The sequence below is a fragment of the Microcaecilia unicolor genome, chromosome 7 (assembly GCF_901765095.1).
Source record: "Microcaecilia unicolor chromosome 7, aMicUni1.1, whole genome shotgun sequence".
NCBI lineage: Eukaryota > Metazoa > Chordata > Amphibia > Gymnophiona > Siphonopidae > Microcaecilia > Microcaecilia unicolor.
Genome location: NC_044037.1, coordinates 275853140 through 275867842, shown reverse-complemented (window position 1 = coordinate 275867842; position 14703 = coordinate 275853140). Strand labels below are relative to the sequence as shown.

At 43.0% G+C, this 14703-nt stretch overlaps 1 long non-coding RNA gene across 1 annotated transcript; it reads left to right on the top strand.

Moving 5' to 3' along the window:
- Positions 1–848: 848 nt before the first annotated feature.
- On the top strand, positions 849–13646 carry LOC115473926. Its single transcript, XR_003942780.1, has 3 exons — positions 849–862; positions 10932–10939; positions 13560–13646. It is a non-coding gene; the product is annotated as an uncharacterized LOC115473926 (long non-coding RNA).
- Positions 13647–14703: the final 1057 nt, after the last annotated feature.

The window sequence follows — 14703 nt, the reverse complement described above, 5'->3', positions numbered from 1 at the left end:
GATAGAACTTTAACTCTGCGTGACATGTTTTTTGCTCACGCTGGTGAGAATCCTCATCAGCCTGTATGATCTCCTCGGCATCAAAATAATCAATTACACTTTTGATTTAAATATTTTGTGCTACAAACATCACTTTACGGGTACTTAGCTGTGGTTTGTGCTGGAGCGATTAAAACTGTCCGGGCCCTACAGTGAGCTCCTGTTTCGCTCAATGCTTCATAAGGAGCCGGACTTCACCGCACTTCACAGCACCTACAACAATACAAAATGTTATCTTAAAAAGAGAACCGAGTTATCAGGATTTACTAGCACTTGGGTATGATAACTACCTTGCCAAACCACGGTCCGTCATAAATAAGACAAACCGTTCTCCATGGCAGGAAGCCTTAAAAAAGGCTTCCTGCTTTTTCTCAGCCTATCACCATCACGGAACCATTTAAAGAGACCGCCCTCTGTCACCGGGTAGGATAAAGCTTAAAGAAACGCCTTCCACTCTACCTTGTTGTTTAAACCCTGCGGAACTAAGGACTTCAGACGGTAAATCCAGCGCTGCTCTTTTTGAATCAGAAACAGAGCAGCGCTGGATTTACTCTCATAGCCTAAATAGGCAACTGATTTATGAATGCAGTGGTACAGGACAATGTAATTATCCAGTACTTTATTTGAAAGAATAGTAACTAATTAGGAATGGTAATAAATACGTATATCCCATTTATAACAAACAGCTCTTACAGGGACACATAGCTGGAAGAAACATTTTCCTCCTTAAAAAGGTTTGTACAGGCTAAAGAGGAAGATATTGTGTTGGGAAAAATCCTAATTTTAAGACAATGAAAAGGAGCATCTCTATTTTTAAAATAAAGTAAGAGCCCATTTTCTTAATCAAATTCACAAGAATTATTGTTTTTTTTTACTTGTACTTCGATTTTTATTCTTTTTATAATGTGTTTACAACCCAGAAATAAATCAGTGTCAACCTTTGTGATCCAAATGAATAAATGACTGAAAATATGTCACTCTTCGCAGTAGAAGATTCTCCTTTGATTTGTTTTTAGGTGTCGGCTTTCTGAGCCTCCCCAGCCATTCTCTCTGGGTTTTGATATTCTCAGCGTGTGACATCTTTCTCGGCTTGGCTTCAGGATGGAATAGGATAAGGCCAGTACCTCTCAAGGGAGTATTCCTTAGACACCTAAACCATTTATCAGACTCTACCAAACACTTCACACAAACAAGGCAAGGCAGGACACCTGTACCGTCTATGGTAAGGATTAGAACAGCTCAGGGAAAGAGAAATATTTGGCTAGAATTCAGAACAAAGCCCAAATATAGAGGTCCTTTTACTATACCATGTCAAGTACTGATGTGCGCTTAACATAAGAAAAAAGGCTTATTGCAAAATGAGTTAAGAACATAAGAACATAAGCACCGCCATACTGGGAAAAGACCAAGGGTTCATCAAGCCCAGCATCCTGTCTCCAACAGTGGCCAATCCAGGCCTCAAGAACCCGGCAAAAACCCAAAAACAAAACAAAAATTTAAATTAATAATGTTCAATAAACTTTTCCTTCAGGAATCTGTCCAAACCCCCTTTAAACTCAGCAATACCAACTGTTGTCACTACATTTTCCGGCAACGAGTTCCAGAGTCTAACTACACATTGAGTAAAGAAAAACTTTCTCCTATTTGTTTTAAATCTACCACATTCTAGCTTCATCTTATGTCCCCTAGTTCTATTATTGTTAGAAAGTGTAAACAAATGCTTCACATCTGTCCGCTCGATTCCACTCATTATCTTGTAGACTTCTATCATATCACCCTCAGCTGCCTCTTCTCCAAGCTGAAGAGCCCTAACCGTCTTAGCCTTTCCTCATAGGGAAGTTCTCCCATCCCTTTTACCATTTTCGTTGCCCTTCTCTGCACCTTCTCCAATTCCTTTATATCTTTTTTGAGGTGCGGTGACCAGAACTGAACACAATACTCGAGGTGCGGTCTCACCATGGAGCGATACAACGGCATTAAACAGTGTGTTTGTTTTCCATTCTTTTCCTAATAATACTCAACAATCTGTGTGCCTTCTTAGCTGCCGCAGCACACTGAACAGAAATTTTCAACGTCTTATCCACGATGACTCCCAGATCCCTTTCTAGGTCTGTAACTCCTAACGCGGAACCTTGCATGACATAGCTGTAATTCGGGTTCCTCTTTCCCAATGTATCACTTTGCACTTGTCAACATTGAACTTTATCTGCCATTTGGATGCCCAATCTCCTAGTCTCGCGAGGTCCTCCTGTAATCTTTCACACTCCTCCTGTGACTTGACGACCCTGAATAACTTTGTGTCATCTGTGAACAAAACAAAAAAAAGAGGAATAAAACTCCACACATCAAAGTACAACAGAAAACAGTGGAGATGGCCAAAAGAAATCAGAGTGTAGTCAGAAATATCTTCACAAAAGAAGTTCGTTTATTGGCACCGGTTCACATGGGTATGTTAAAAGGGTATAAGATCTCTTGAGGAACTTATGCAATCACACACAATGGACCTCAACATGGGCTACATTGCCCACATCAGGAGTCCTAACAACATGATAAACAGAGAAATACAACAATAAAATACTGGAAATGATATCATGAATGTAATCATAAATAAGAGACACACATGAGAATGATAAAACGCATATATGAAAAAGAAAACAGAATTTATATGCCTTAAAAAAAATCACAGCATAATACTAGCAGTAATGGCTGTTTTCATAAATATTCCTATCTGGAACCACACTCCAACTCAATGCTCTGCTTCCGGGTCCAGAAATGTAGATTGAAACATAATGTAATTCTCTAATATATATATATATACAATTATATATCTCTCATACCTAGTAATGTCCTCAGCGGTGCTCATTACCAGAAATTGGACATAGTAATGGATTTAGCACCCATCTCTTCATCGGATCATTTTCCAAAATTGATTCTTAATGTTATTATACTTTAGTTATATTGTTTAAATTTAAGTGATACTCATCTTTTTAGATGTGTCGGACTGGGGGTTAATGAAGTCCGACTGAATGTTTCGCCCATACAATGGGCTGTCTCAAGAACTTCCCCCTAAAAAACAAAACATATGTAAATATATATGTACCGGGCTCCCCATAAGCACCATACCTTTCTAGTCCCTGATGGTATCCCGTGCACTTTTATTTCCCATTTATCTTACCCTTAGCCATTATCAGCGTCAGCTTTGCTCTAATTCTACCAGGCTCACTTCCCTGCAAAGATGGCGACGGCGTTACTTCCTGCTTATTTATATTATACTTTGGTTCTGACGTCACGATCCCTGCCCCTGGTTCCAATAGGATAGCCTACCATGTTAGGTTTAAATAAGTGATGCCCACTCCAGCTCCGCATTCAAGCCGGCTGGTGCCACTGTGCCTCATGTATAAATGTACCACTGTTCTCTGTAATTTAATAATCGATTTACAGAACCCCCTTCTTTACCTATCTGTACGTGTTCCACCACCCTCATCTATGCATCACTTCCAATTGTTCTGGTTCTCAACATACAATAGAAGCTCATTTTTATATTGTATTAATCAGCGTGAGAATGAGCATTCTTGTGCAATGTGAGCCTCCAGCCGTCTGCCCATACTATTCAGTCTCCACTGCCACTTCATCAGAGCTTTTGATGGAGAAAGTTGGGTTGAAGATACTGTGCTGAAAGGGAGTGGTGGGACTGGCGGGCTGGCAGGCAAGAAAATGAAAATGAAGGTCAACATTGAAGGGGGTGAAAGTTAAAATAAAACTAAAGGGAGTGAAAGAGAAACAAAATGACCAATAAACCTATTAATTTATTTGCATTCACGGCTCTTCAGCACCAGGATCTGGACAGCTCCTTCCACTGCAAAATGAATAGTGATTTTTGAACTTTTGAAACATTCTATAAAGAAGCGAGACAAGAAAAGAAAGGAAAAAGGAAGAAATTGTAAATGAGGGTGAGACCTGGAGGGAGCTTTTGTGATATAGTGCACGATATATACACAAATAACTAACTAACAAAAATCTTTCTTGGAGGTTTTTTAGACGAATGATAAGATTGGAGTTCAGTATGAGCTGACACTAAAGATTATACTTGCTGCCAAGCTGGGACTTTTGAGGTCTTTTCCTCCAATTAATTATAATCACAATACCTAGAATATTGGAACACAATATTAACATACAAGAGATTTGAAAACAGAAGAGTTTATTCAGCTTCTTGATTTGTTATAAACGTTTGGGAGCTTTTGTGAGACAGTTTGAGGGGAACCAACTGGGGCATGGACAGCCTCATGGGTAATGAATAGTGCACACGGCAAGTTTAATTTTCACTAGCCTAACAATACACAGGTTAAATTTAAGTTACAAGTTTATTCAGAACTTGCTATCCCGCCTATCAGCAATGCCAGATAGGCGGATTACATACTAAACAGTAATAGCGAAAGGCAAAGATAAGCAAGTAAAGACAGACAGCATAGATGGGTAAGGGGGGAGAACTACAATAATCTTGATAGGAAATTGGGGGAAAAGGAACACACACTAGGTAGGGGAACAAACTCAGAGTCCTGGGGTACCTGCTGCGGGTGTCAGCGAAATGCTTTTTGACAGAGGTAGGTTTTCAGGTCTACCTTAAACTGGTCAAGGGTTGACTGAATTCTGAGATGCTCTGGGAGCTGATTCCAGAGCTCAGGGTCTTGTGTTGAAAAGATACACCGTCTTATTTTTGCATGGGTGACCTCCCTAATTGTGGGGATGGTCTGACACTACAGTAAATAAAACAAAATGTATTCAACGCAGGTACATAAAATCAGCATATAACTTTCCTCTAACTGTTTCGGTAAGAGGAAAGTTATATGCTGATTTTATGTATCTTAGTTGAATACATTTGTTTTATTTTACCACTTGTGTCTGCTTTCTTTTCTGCTGTATTGGATCTTGCAGACCACTTGCCTGTGTGCTTAATCCTTTTTGTGAAGAGTTCACCCATCCTCTCACACTCAGGTCTGGTGACTATTTCCTTTCTCGTTATCTCAATCATCATCCACTTCTAGGGCTTCAACATTTTTCATCTGGGATGCTATAAGAAAAACATGTATTGACTCTAATATGTCATTATCTAGAAGAAGCTGTTTTTACATAATGCAGAGGGGAACATTTTTGAAGAGGAACCAAAGATATAGAGCTTTATCTACCTTTTCAATATGTGACCTTTTCATAGTTTTTCTAGATCAACTCCCTTCCTTTTTTTTCAAAATCTGAGACATAGTTTACAATAGCATCACTTTGTCTTTTTATGTCAGATATTGTTGATGTTCCTACAGCATATTTTTCTGCTAAAATTTTCCCCGACACTCCCTTTCTTAATTTCTCCATGATAAAAATTTTCTCTTTTAATGACAAAATGTGCCTTTTTTCCCATTTTTTCTGCTGCATATGAGTTAGGAAAGGGCAAGGCTATCTTCTGCCGTGTTCCTGCAAGCTGAACGAGCAAGGTCTCTGCCGCATCCCCACAAGCTGAATGAGCAAGGCTGTTTTCTCTGCCACGTCCTGGCTGAAAGGGCTTTTTTTTCTGCTGCATATGAGTCAGGAAAGGGCCGGAAAAGGAAAGGCGGGGCTTTTTTCTGCTGTGTCCCCGCTCCCATTCACATTTCCTGCAGCAGACTGCGTGTACTGCGAGGACTGGCTTGGAAGGTACATTACTATTGGGCGGACAATTGGTCCGGATAATTGGACATCCGGATGATCGACTTTCGGTTAATTGACGTTCTACTGTATATTGTTTTTTTTTTTTAATGTAAGTATAGTTTCGTGATATGCATTGTTTTGTGGTGTTTTGTGATGGACTGCTTTTTCTGTTGGTTGAAAACTGCATGGAATTTTCAAGCACTGATTTATAAATGTTTGAAATAAATAATATGCTCACTGTCTGACTTCAGTATTCAAACAAAAAAAACAGCACCACGGGCCTTTAAAAATGGAACACAGTTCTTTAATGAATGAGCCTTGACAAAAAGACCCGACACGGGCCGTGTTTCGGTGACTAGCATTTTGATACAGAAAGTGAAAGTGCCTTGGTGCTTTGTAGCTTTTACTACATGAGACGTGGGGTAAGGAATAATATATTGTAGAGGAATATATTCGAGTTATTCCCCAAGTTTTCCACGTCATCACTGTGACCCCTGACGCAGGTGCTAGTCACCGAAACACGGCCCGTGTCGGGTCTTTTTGTCAAGGCTCATTCATTAAAGAACTGTGTTCCATTTTTAAAGGCCCATGGTGCTGTTTTTTTTGTTTGGACTTTAGTTTGTACTTTGTTCCCTCTGTTTTGTTATATCCCTGACTTCAGTATTCATGCATACTACTTCTAGAAGTGTGTTAAGATGCCCCCACATGGCAGTTAGGGGGTTTTAGGCATGACCAGTCTCCTGTCCCGATATGTAAGGAAGTTAAAGTAAAGAGTTAGGAGGGTTTTTTTTTTAAATCACTGCAGCTTGTGGTCCTTTTTCCCGTAATGGTATCCAGAAAAACAGTCCCCAGGGCTCGCTCATTTACTCGCAGGCATAGCTGTAGATGACAAAGTACAAAACTCTGAGGATTCATTTTCTGCGTTTAGCTAAACCGCACGCTCATATCCTAAAAGGCCATTTCAAAGCAATTAGGTTTCCTTCTTCAGTCTAGCCATTCTATCTAAGCCATTTCACAAATACAACAGCGGATATGGACAACTGAGCTATCAAGAAGAGACAGTGCTGTCAAAACAGTGTGTCTTGGTTTAATATATACTTGGACATGACTTTGAAATATTCCTAAGAAGCAGTGTATTTTAATTTAGATGGAATAAACGAGTCCTGTGCTTCAATTTGTAATAACCAAAAGATTTGTTTGAAAAAGCTCATTGCATCTGCATTATTTATTAGGACTTTATTTTCTACTAATAACGTTACTGGAAATTTCTAAGGCAGATATCTGTAATCACAGCAGGATCTCAGCCCTGGTTCTGAATGAGCTGGAAGACCAAAAGTGGGAGAAGAAGAAAACTAAAAACTGGTGGGTCAAACAAAAAACAAACAAACAAAAAATGCCAGTTCCGCCCCTCTCACTGATCTAAAAAAAGACCTGAAACCCTAGATCAGAGTTTCCCAAACTGTGGGTTGGAACCCCATATGAGATCACTAAACAAACATTTGGGGTCATGATCCTGGGTGGGCTTTCCGTAGGTGCATCATTATTCTCCACCTCTGGAGTGGGGAGGGGCGGGGGAGAAGGGTGTCACATAATTTTATTTGGCCTCTACCATGGGGTCAGGGCCACAATAAGATTGATAAGCACTGCCCTAACATAGTAGCATAGTAATATAGTAGATGACGGCAGAAAAAGACCTGCATGGTCCATCTAGTCTGCCCAACAAGATAAACTCAATGTGCTACTTTTTGTGTATACCTTACCTTGATTTGTACCTGTCCTTTTCAGGGCACAGACCGTGTAAGTCTGCCCAGCACTATCCTCACCTCCCAACCACCAGCCCCGCCTCCCACCACCGGCTCTGGCACAGTCCGTATAAGTCTGCCCAGCACTATCCCCGCCTCCCAACCACCAGCCCCGCCTCCCACCACCGGCTCTGGAACAGACCGTATAAGTCTGCCCAGCACCATCCCCGCCTCCCGCCACTGGCTCCGCCACCCAATCTCGGCTAAGCTCCTTAGGATCCATTTCTTCTGAACAGGATTCCTTTATGTTTATCCCCACGCATGTTTGAATTCCGTTACCGTTTTCATTTCCACCACCTCCCACGGGAGGGCATTCCAAGCATCCACCACTCTCTCCGTGAAAAAATACTTCCTGACATTTAAATTAACCCTCCTCCCACATTAAATCTCCTTTATTGAAAAGGACTCCTTAAAAGTAGAAATTAAGCCCTACCCCCCTGTGGTGTATGTGCCATCACTCCAAATTAAAAACCGAAACTCTCCTGCTAGTGGCTATCATTCCTCTCCTCTCCCAGATTGACTAATAGTTTTAGAGGGCCCCATGTGGTAAAGAGGAGGGTCTAGTTTCAATCTCTTCTGCCTTGCTGGCATTTAAAATGGCACTGGCTGACTTGAAGCTTTACTTTGCCTACTACATATTGATAATAGGGGACCCTTCAGTCTGCTGGTGTCATTTTGGATTCTAGCACTTGAAGGGCAGGAGTGACTCCTGTCACATTACTTCCTGAGTGGCAATTAAAGGTTAGGGAGATTTAGGAGGAGGGGGGATGGGAGCTGCCAACATGGAAGGTGTGCTTTTAAAATTTGGGTTGGGTGGGGTTTGCACCCTGGAAGTGGTGTTTTAAGTTGCTGCTTTTGGGGGAGCTGGTATGACGGTGAGGCTTTTGACTAAATGGGACTCGGTATTGGAGATAGGTTAATGCGATGCTTCAGGCCTCCTTAGGTATTTGCTAGGGAGGGGGGAGACTGGGATTGTATATTCCTATAGGTGGAAACATGCTGGCATTTCCTCCACTGGTTACGTTGGTATATTCTCAGCCATGGAAACAATCTAGCTACTGTGTAGTGCCACATGCACCCGCAAGCTAACCTATGTTGCAAGCAGGCATTATGTCTGTTTTTTGCTGCCGCACTTCATTGTAATTTCCAGAAATCACAGAATAAAGTAGCATGATGTATTGAACATTGAAAGTATGGGCCAATTCTAAAATGTTGAAACTGAATTCAACAACAACAAAGGTTAGCTAATCAGATAGGTAGTGTTACAGATGATATCCAAGTAGAAGCTTGAACAGTCTTCAAGATTATTAGATGTGATTTTAGATGCAAGTTTATCTTTTGAACCGCAGATGGACAATTTATTCAGGAGGGTTTTCTGGAAATTAAGACAACTTAGATCAGTGAGATCAAATTTTCATGAAAGTCATTTTAGACTATTAGTTCAGAGCTTTATATTAGCTCAATTAGAATATTGTAAAACAAAGATACTTACCTGTAGCAGGTATTTTCCGAGGACAGCAAGCTTCATATTCTCACAAGTGGGGTACGCCGATCTTCATCGACCAGTCCAGCTTTTGCCATAGTAAAAAATAGAGAGTTTTGTGGAGCATCAGCCGCACTCCACTGTGCATAAGTGAGTGCCTTCCCGTCCGTTGCGCGAACGCAGTCTCCTCAGTTTAATACTAAAGCAAAAAATAAAGTAAAAATAACCAAAGAGTCAACTCCAAGAGGAGGTGGGAGGGACTGTGAGAATATGAAGCCTGCTGTCCTCGGAGACTACCTGCTACAGGTAAGTATCTTCACTTTCTCCAAGGACAAGCAGGCTTCTATCTCCTCACACGTGGGGAATCCCTAGCATCCAGGCTCACCGAAAACAACAAACACTGGTCAATTGGGCATTGCAACGGCGAGCACACAACAGAGATTAACCTGAAACTATATACAATCTGAATGAGGGTGCAGCTTGAAACAGAATAAAATAGGCCTAGGAGGGTGGAGTAGGATTCTAGACCCCAAACAGATTCTGCAACACTGTCTGCCCGAACCGACTGTTGCATCGGGTATCCTGCTCAAACAATAGTGTGATGTGAATGTGTGGACTGATGACCATGTCACAGCCTTGAAAATTTCTTCAATGGAGGTTGACCTCAAATAGATACCAACGCAGCCATGGCTCTGACATTATGAGCCGTGACATGACCCTCCAAGGCCAACCGAGCCTGGGCATAAGTGAAGGAAAATCAATCTGCTAGCCAAATTGAAATGGTGCATTTCCTGATGGCAACCCCCATCCTGTTGGGATCAAAAGAAACAAAAATCTGGGTGGATTGTCTGTGGGGCCTTGTCCGCTCCGTGTAGTAGGCCTGCTTTCACCAGGATGGGTATGTGGTCCGGGAAACAATGTTGACAAGACAATCAACTGGTTCAGATGGAAATCTGACTGGAACTTTCGGCAGTAACAGGGTGAGTACGGAGAACTACTCTGTTGTGATGAAACTTAATATAAGGTGCATCCACCACTAGAGCCTGAAGCTCACTGACCCTATGAGCTGAAGTAACAGTGACCAAGAAAATGACCTTCCAGGTCAAGAATTTCAGATGGCAAGAATTCAGTGGCTCAAAAGGAGCTTTCATCAGCTGGGTGAGAATGATGTTGAGATCCCATGACACTGGTGGAGGTTTGACAGGGGGCTTTGACAAAAGCAAAGCTTTCATGAAGCAAACAACTAGAGGTTGTCCAGAGATGGGCTTACCTTCTACACGTTGATGATAAGCACTAATCACACTAAGGTGAAACCTTACAAAGTTGGTCTTGAGACCAAACTCTGATCGGTGTAGAAGGTATTCAAGCAGGGTCTGTGTAGGTCAAGTAAGGGGATCTAGGGCTTTGCTCTCACACCAGATGGCAAACCTCCTCCATTTAAGAGAGTAGCACCGCTTAGTGGAATCTTTCCTCAAAGCCAGCAAGACACCCTTTAGGCTCTCAACATCCAAGCTGTAAGAGCCAGAGACTGGAGGTTGGGATGGGACGACTTCCCTATGAGGAAAGGCTGAAGCAACTAGGGCTTTTCAGCTTGGAGAAAAGAGGGCTGAGGGGAGATATGATAGAGGTCTATAAAATAATGAGTGGAGTTGAATGGGTAGACATGAATCGTTTGTTTACTCTTTCCAAAAATACTAGGACGAGGGGGCATGCAATAAAGCTACAAAGCAGTAAATTTAAAACAAATCAGAGAAAAATTTTCTTCACTCAACCTGTAATTAAACTCTGGAATTCGTTGCCAGAGAATGTGGTAAAGGCAGTTAGCTTAGCGGGGTTTTAAAAAGGTCTGGACGGCTTCCTAAAGGAAAAGTCCATAGACCATTATTAAAATGACTTGGGGAAAACCCACTGCTTATTTCTGGGATAAGCAGCATAAAATGTATTGAACTTTTTTGGGATCTTGCCAGGTATTTGTGACCTGGATTGGCCACTGTCGGAAACAGGAAGCTGGGCTTGATGGACCTTTGGTCTGTCCCAATGTGGCAATACTTATGTACTAAAGACAGTCGACTAAATTAGACTGAAACAAAAGACGGAAATAAAAGGAACTCCATTATAAATAGTACAGTAATTAAGAAAAAGTAGGAAATAAAAGAAAAGACACGGGCAGTTTCCCTTGCCTAGCATGGTAGTTTAATCTAGGAGCCGGCAAAGTCTTGAAAGAGGAAGGTTTTAAAAGCAGAACAGAAATTTGAATGAGATGACTCTAACCAGAGAAGGAGGGGAAGATTATTTCATAATGTCGGACCTAAAACGCTGAAGGCCTTAGTACAAATAGAATCATAACGGATTTGATGGAATGAGGGGATAACAAGAGAATTGGATTGAGAACGCCTTCCTTTCTTAGAGAATATGGTGAAAGCTCTATGAAACACAGAATTTTGCAATCGCATTATGCATCGGTACAGAAGCACTTTGAACAATTAAGGAAAACTGCCTTTATTCTTCTCCTGGTTTATTCAATTTTCAATTAGTGCAGCATTCTGCTGGAGTGACCTGAGCTCCGTTTTTCGAGCGAAATAGACTTTATTTTCCTTTGCCAGATGAGGGAGGAATTAGAGTTTTCTAGCTGAAAATAATGTGAGTAGTGCTATGAGTCCAGTCCGAAACAATGGCCCAGTACAAGCTATTACAGCATAATGTCTGGGATTCAAAAGACTATTGTCTTGCCTTTATTACAGCAGGGTAGTGCAGAAAGGCAAAAAAGTCCTTCTGCAGGTATTAGCCATGGACAGAAAAAAAAATGAAAATGTGTTATAAGTCACTGTTATCATAGAGAGTCTAACAAGGAGAATTAAACAACTCATAGCTATTCTCAGCTAATTCCTCTGTCATCATCCTGTAGACTTTCTGTGGGATCCAAAGAGTACAAGTTTTGTGTAGTTCATCTAAAAAGGTAAAGTTACATCTAGCCACCTGCAAACAACCACATAGAGGGACATAATCGAACGGGGGCGCCCATCTCTAAGGGCGCCCATCTCCGGGGACGGCCCTGGGAAGGGGCGGAGCCAACTGTATTATCGAAACAAGATGGGCGGCCATCTTTCATTTCGATAATACAGACGGGGCCGGCCAAATCTCAACATTTAGGTCAACCTTGAGATGGTCGACCTAAATGTTGAGATTGCTGACCTCGGTTTTTGCCGATAATGGAAACTGAGGCCGGCCATCTCAAAACCGGCCAAATCCAAGCCATTTGGTCGTGGAAGGAGCCAGCATTTCTAGTGCACTGGTCCCCCTCACATGCCAGGACACCAACCGGGCACCCTAGGGGGCACTGCAGTGAACTTCACAAATTGCTCCCAGGTGCATAGCTCCCTAACCTTGGGTGCTGAGCCCCCCAACCCCCCCCCCAACCCACTACCCACAACTGTACAACACTACCAGAGCCCTTAAAGGGTAAAGGGGGCATCTACATGTGGGTACAGTGGGTTTGTGGTGGGTTTTGGAGGGCTACCATTTACCACCGCAAGTGTAACAATTAGGGGGGGATGGGCCTGGGTCCACCTGCCTGAAGTGCACTGCAGTACCCACTAAAAACCGCACCAGGGACCTGCATAGTGCTGTGATGGAGCTGGGTATGACATTTGAGGCTGGCAAAAAATGTTTAGAAATTTATTTTTTGGCTGGGAGGGGGTTGGTGACCACTGGGGGAGTAAGAGGAGGTCACCCCTGATTCCCTCTGGTGGTCATCTGGTCAGTTTGGGCACCTTTATGAGACTTGGTCATGAAAAAAAGGGACCAAGTAAAGTCGGCCAAATGCTTGTCAGGGCCGCCCTTCTTTTTTCCATTATCGGCCGAGGACGGCCATCTCTTAACCACGCCCCGTCCCGCCTTCGGTATACTGCCGACACGCCACCTTGAACTTTGGCCGTCCCCATGACAGAAAGCAGTTGAGGCTGGCCAAAATTGGCTTTCAATTATACCGATTTGGCCGCCCTTAGAAGAAGGCAGGCCATCTCTCGATTTGTGTCGGAAGATGGGCGCCCTTCTCCTTTGAAAATAAACAGGATAGGCATCTAATAATCATTTTCATGTTCTGGTTTGCTGTTTTCTATGTGGTCTAAATCTTACTTGAAACATTCAGTCTCTCAGCCGAGTGTCCTTTTTCCCATATACAAATCTTCCAAGGTTTCAGCAAATCCCTCACATCGGGAGCGCCAAACTTTTAAACATAGAATCCATTTTACATCCTGAAGATTTGGAACATATAAAGGATCTGGAACAATTAAATGAGCATATAACAGTTTTCCCAATATCAGTCAATAACTATTTGAGAAGAACGTTTAGACATGTGAACTATTTGTATATGCTTCAAAACCGGGGTGGGGGGGGGGGGGGTGGGGGGGGGGGGGTGTTATGGTGCTATGAGATAATGACTCCATAATCGTAAGAAGATGATTTTGTAATAAAGATTGTACTTTTAAACAGTGTATGAATAGGTTTTGAATGGTTATATATTTTGTTTTTGGTATAAACAATGAATATTCATGAAACAGAGTTGCATGGAGTGGAGGCAATGCTTGCAAATCTCTCTCATAAATATTCATTGTGGATATCCTGAAAACCTGACTGGCTGGGGTGCCTCCAGGACCAGGTTTTGGAGCCACTGGCTTACATGGTTGTTTGTAGCTAGTTGACTTTCCTGCTTATTTTCGAACGAGAAGGCCGGCCATCTTCCGACACAAATCGGGAGATGGCCGGCCATCTCCTAAACCAGCCAAATCGGTATAATCGAAAGCCGATTTTGGCCGCTTCAACTGCTTTCCGTCGTGGAGCCAGCCAAACTTCAAGGGGGCATGTCGGCAGGGTATGGAAGGCGGGACGGGGGCGTGGTTATGAGATGGCCGGCTTTGGCTGATAATGGAAAAAAGAAGGCCGGCTCTGATGAGCACTTGGCCGGCTTCACTTGGTCCATTTATTTTTAAGACCAAGCCTCCAAAGAGTGCCCCAACTGACCAGAGGACCACCGGAGGGAATTGGGGATGACCTCCCCTTACTCCCCAGTGGTCACCAACCCCCTCCCACCCCCCAAAAATTTAAAAATAATTTTTTTGCCAGCCTCAAATGTCATACCCAGCTGCATGACAGCAGTATGCAGGTCTCAGGAGCAGTTTTTAGTGGGTGCAGTGCACTTCAGGCAGGTGGACCCAGGTCCATCCCCCCTACCTGTTACACTTGTGGTGGTAAATGGGAGCCCTCCAACCCCCCCCCCAAACCCACTGTACCCATATGTAGGTGCCCCCTTCACCCCTAAGGGCTATGGTAGTAGTGTACAGTTGTGGGGAGTGGGTTTTGGGAGGGATTTGGGGGGCTCAGCCCCCAAGGTAAGGGAGGTATGCACCTGGGAGCTATTTTTGAAGTCCACTGCAGTGCCCCTAGGTTGCCTGGTTGGTGTCCTGGCATGTGAGGGGGACCAGTGCACTACAAATGCTGGCTCCTCCCATGACCAAATGCCTTGGATTTGGCCGGGTTTGAGATTGTCGCCATTAGTTTCCATTATCGCTGAAAACCAATGCCGGCCATCTCTAAAGCTGGCCCAAATGTTGAGATTTGGCAGGCTCCGACCGTATTATCGAAACGAAAGATAGCCAGCTGGTTGAGATACTGCTTTACGGGGCTGGCCTTGATGATGGCCGGCCC